The sequence below is a fragment of the Otolemur garnettii genome, unplaced genomic scaffold (assembly GCF_000181295.1).
Source record: "Otolemur garnettii isolate 467f Iridium unplaced genomic scaffold, OtoGar3 scaffold00013, whole genome shotgun sequence".
Classification (NCBI taxonomy): Eukaryota; Metazoa; Chordata; class Mammalia; order Primates; family Galagidae; genus Otolemur; species Otolemur garnettii.
Genome location: NW_003852408.1, coordinates 24848791 through 24853722, shown reverse-complemented (window position 1 = coordinate 24853722; position 4932 = coordinate 24848791). Strand labels below are relative to the sequence as shown.

Genomic DNA, 4932 nt, shown 5'->3' with positions numbered 1-4932 from the left:
AAAAAAAAAAAAAAAAAAGGAATTGGAGAGCTGGAAGGAATCCAGCCCATAAGATTTATTTTAAAGAAAGGAAACTGGGGTCCAGAGAGTTTGCCCTGCCGGTCCTGCCTGTGATAAGTTAGAAGCAGAGTTGGGTCAGAGGTCTGGAATGACTTGGGCAAAATCAAAATAAAAAGAGTAAAGATACCATGCAACCATAGATTTCAGACATTTAGAAAGTGCCTAGCATTAAAAGAGTGTTAGCAATCTTGATTTAATTAGTTCTGCTTTTTTCTGCCTTTAAATTTTTATATTAACAGTTTTATACTGAAGTGATATTTATTATTTTATTGAAAGTTTGATGAAGCAGAAACCTTTACAGAAGTTAATGTCACCAAGGAAACCAAGTGAGTGAGGCCTGAGTGGCCCTACTACATTTAAGGGTTTAACTTTTAGTGGTTTGCATGAAAATGGGAATTTTCAATATTGTCCAGTTTTTTCTTATAATTTTTTTTTCCCCTAGAGCTGGATCTGGCTATGTTACCCAAGCTAGACTCCCAACTCCTAGGCCCAAGTGATCCTTTCACCTCAGCATCTCAAGTAGCTGAGACTACAGGTGCTTGCCACCATACCTAGCAAAATTATAAAATTTTTACTTTATAAAAATGATGTACTATTAGAGAAATTTTGGGAGAAAAGAAAGGATATGTCATCTGAAAGGGTCTAGAACACACCAGTGTGGGTTAAAAATTATTTTGAGCGGTAGGGATTTGAGTTCTGAAATCTCTTATTTGTCTAAAAGCAGTCTTTCCAGAAGAACTCTCAAGAGAATGTAACTGCTGTAAGTCCCCTTCCTGGAAGCAACCAGGGAAGAATGACTCTTATCACTAGAGATGAGAAGTCTCTACATCACACCTAACAAGACATTTTCACAAGAACAATCATATTGCCCATCTGTTCTCCTGAGGACCCATTTATGTTTTTCCATAAGGGCCTTCTTCCTCTGTACTAAGATGGCATGAGCCTCAAATTCTAACTACCTCTTAGAGTCATATTTGTCTGTGAACTCCATGCTTACCTACCGGATGAAAATATACATAGTTAAATTTTGTTTCCCTGGCTAATCTTTCTTTTGCCAGTTTAATTGGCAGGCCCGCAGTTACAAACCTAAGAGGGTACAGGAAAAGTTTTTTCTTCCTGGCTTAACAGTAAACTCACCATCACATATGCAGCATATGTGAGTGTGCATATTCATTCAGCCTTCTCAACTTCATCTACTTTTTACGTAATCGTGATCCTGTTTAACATCACCTAAGTGCCCATCTGTGATGCTGCATAACCCTCATATTACGATTTTTTTTTAATGATTGCAGAGTCTTTCATTGAGATGATATTAAGAAGTTCTGTATCTGTCTACTGTTGCATATTTAGATTGCTTCTGACTTTTTAAAATTGTGAATAATTTGGAAAAGAATCTGTGAGCATAAAGCTCTTTCCCCTTTAAAATGAGTTCTGTAAGTCACTTGCACAGGAAGGAGACGTGCAGGTCAAAGAGAATAAATATATTACCATATGCACAGGCACATTGCTAAATTGCTTTCCAAAATAATTACTCCAAGTGGTGTGGCCTTTGAAAAGGTAATGTTAAGCTAAATATCCTAGGGAGATGACAATTAGTGGTAAATTAACAGAAAATGTATGACCTTTTATAAACTAAATGACTTAAATCTGAGATAAAATAATAAGCGCAGGCCATGAAAAATGTAATCATTTAGTGTCTGGAAGATGTGTAAACATGATAAGAATTATTTAGTAAGAGGAATGAAACCCAGAGAAAGAACCCTTGGCCCTTTTAACAAAACAAACAAAAGTGAATTCATTTAGTGACAGATTTGTGGATTGCTGAACAAATGAGTTTGTCTTAAGTGAAAAGGGCAATTTAGGAGCATCATTGCTGGTGAAAGTTCTGTTATCAAACCTTTATTTGGTTTTTATTAGCTTTCATTTGGAGGAAAGGGTAACGGATCAGACAAAAGGCAATTTGTGCTCACAGTTATCTGATTAGAAAAGGAACAAGTGAATAGCTAAACCCTTCTCTCCCAGCAACTTTGCTGCATTTAGCCATTTACCCCTCCTTGGGAGAGTCCAGGTCCCAATTATTCTAACAGGCAGTTGATAATGAGATTTCAAAAATGCAGCAACAACAAAGAAATGGGAGAGTATAACAGACCACAGCCGTTCATCTTAAAAGTGGGGGTGGAGTCGGGGAGAACCACATTAGAACTCAATTTAAAAGTTTTTTCCTACCTTGTATTCTTGCCCTTGTATTCAAAGAGGGCAATGTTAATTTTCATCTCTGAGTACTATTTTTCCTATTAGTTTCTCTACAGTGAGCTTTCCACCAATGTTTGACTGTTTCTGAATCACAACTACTTAAAATCCAAATTTATGAGCTGTAATTATCTAGGTAAAAGCTGAGAAAATTACTGAAAGTTATTTGTCCGCCCACCCCTCCTCCAGCAGCACACTCATTTTCTCTCTTGCAGTGTTTCAGGGTTCAGCTGCAGCTGTAGCAAACCCTGTAGGATTGTTCCTAAACACTTTTGACAAGACCAAAAATATGAATTTGCAGACAGCGTGTTTTGTCCTTTTCCTTTTTTTGCCAGCTGGTAGTTAGCCAAAATACTGTTTTGTAAATAAATCATCTGCAGGAATCTTCATCAGGTCAGCTGTAAATGTGTCAGTTTGAGGAAAACAAACAGGAAAGTGCTTACCAGTTAATCTGTGATGAGGAGAGAGGCTCTCTGTGATGCTTGGGTGTACCCTCCCAGAGCCAGAATGAAATGCAGGGTGGTGTTCAGAACCGCTAAGTTGTATACTCTTTTCCAGCTTTCTCATTCTGCTTTTATCTGGCTTTTGAAATGACACTGTAGAGAAGAATGATGCTAGGTTTTGAATGTGGTTCTTCCCTTCCCCCACCACTCTCCATAAAAACTCATCTTGTATTCCAGGAGAAAAGCAACGAACATATGGTGGAAATTAATTCTTTTGCTCAGCAAGTGTTTGTGAAACAGGTTTGTTTTTGAATAGCAATCATCACTATTAGCTTCCCTGCTGCAGTCTGAAATACAGTACTGAGATTGCAGGGGTACCGATCCTTTCTTTGCCTAGGTGGGCTTTTGTTTGTGAAAAGTTGAGTTAATTTAGCTGGGTGGAATGAAAAGAAGCCTTAGGATGTTAAAGAGGAGTTTTTCAGATGCACAGCTAACTGTAGGGCTCATTGGGAGAGAGATTTTTATTGACTGGGTTTCATTGTATCCTGATAGTAGAAAAAAATGGAATTATGTATTAGTTAACTGTGAATTTGAATTTTTAATTTCTCTACACTGTAGGTACACTGTGCATTGAGAGAATTAAAAGGTTGATTTTTATCCCTTATGACTATCTGTGCTCCTGGCACATCTGTGTACCTGAATTTCAGAATTGAGAAATTCAAGAGACTGAAAGCAAGCATGCCTTGATGTGGTGAGCTTCTCTTTGCAGAACTCTCTTGACTTTTGTAAGGCCTAACACCAGTTTGATGATGTGATATTTGAAATTGAACACATTAGGCCAGGAAAAGTCAGCTGCTAGAGAAGCACATAATTTTATTTTTGTCACCTGTCAAACACAAAGTCTAGAAAATCTAAAGCAGGAATTCTCATCATGGGGCTTGGGGGTGAGTTGGTGCACATTTTTAAACTACAAATATTTCTTTGTGCAGTAAGAATGTACACTCTTCCACATTTACCCCTAATTCTTCGATTCCACAGAGATCATTGCTATTTTTTTGTTGTTTGTTTTTTGAGACAGTCTCACTATGTCGTCCTCGGTAGAGTGCTGTCGTATCACAGCTCACAGCAATCTCAAACTCTTGGGCTTAAGCGATTCTCTTGCCTTAGCCTCCCAAGTAGCTGGGACTACAAGCTCTGGCCACAATGCACAGCTACTTTTTTGTTGCAGTTGTTCAGCTGACCCTGGCTGGGTACGAACCCGCCACCCTCGGTGTATGTGGCTGGCGCCGTAACACTATGCTATGGGCACTGAGCCAAGATAATTGATATTAACAATCTTGACATAACTCTTTTCAGTCTTTTTGAAAATAGATGTGGTCATAGAAGGGGCCAGTTAGTAGTTCTTTCTCTTTTGTATCAAGAGTGTTGATATTTACTAATAGTTCTACTATGTTCTAGAATCACCAAAAGCACAATTTCATACATAAAAGGTATTTTCAAGGAGAATTTCAGGAAGTTTTGGTTTTGACTTTATTTTTTGGTGGTAGAGCAGGAAACATTGAGTAGGAAAGAACAAAGAAAGCAATTTAGAGAGATGACATTGATCAAGCAAGCATTATCCTGTGTGCCGAGCACAGTACTCACCGAAACCCAGGGAAATGTATGCATTTCTATTTTTGTGTTTAGCCACCACCTGAAATAAAGTTGAAACATATGCTTGTTTAGCTTTGAAATTAATCTAAGAAACAGTAAATGAAAAGAATAGTCAAATCTCTCTGCTAATGAGAGATTTGAAGAGCTCCCCTTTGACACCAAAGGCATGGCTCAGGTGTTCTAGAGATAACCTACCTGCCGCCCCTGAACATTAAGGGTATACTGGACATTAGCCAGGCTTTGGTGCTTTCGTTAAGTTGGTGAGTCGGTTAATTGGAGATCTGTTAGGAGAGCCTCTACTCTAAGTGGTAGAATTGGAATTTGGTCTCAGACATTCTGACTCCAAAGGCCATTCTTTTAAGCCATTCTCCTTATTGAAAGAGATGTTTCTAGAATTGAGTGAATGAGAAGAAGGGATAACAATAACTTCTACCAGATAAAAGAATTCCAGGACCGTTTCTCTATTTTCTAAATCATTTGCCAATTTTCTGAAGCCTGTTACGGTTAGTATTTTAAGGGTTTTCTC

The 4932-nt window shown here is 38.1% G+C and overlaps 1 protein-coding gene across 1 annotated transcript in view; it reads right to left on the bottom strand.

Moving 5' to 3' along the window:
• GPR1 (G protein-coupled receptor 1) overlaps positions 1–2847 on the bottom strand; it is a 28853-nt gene extending 26006 nt beyond the window's left edge. Inside the window, exon 1 of the mRNA XM_003785003.2 lies at positions 2754–2847. The gene's annotated coding sequence lies outside the window, so the exon portion shown is untranslated. The remainder of the gene's footprint in view (positions 1–2753) is intronic.
• Positions 2848–4932: the final 2085 nt, after the last annotated feature.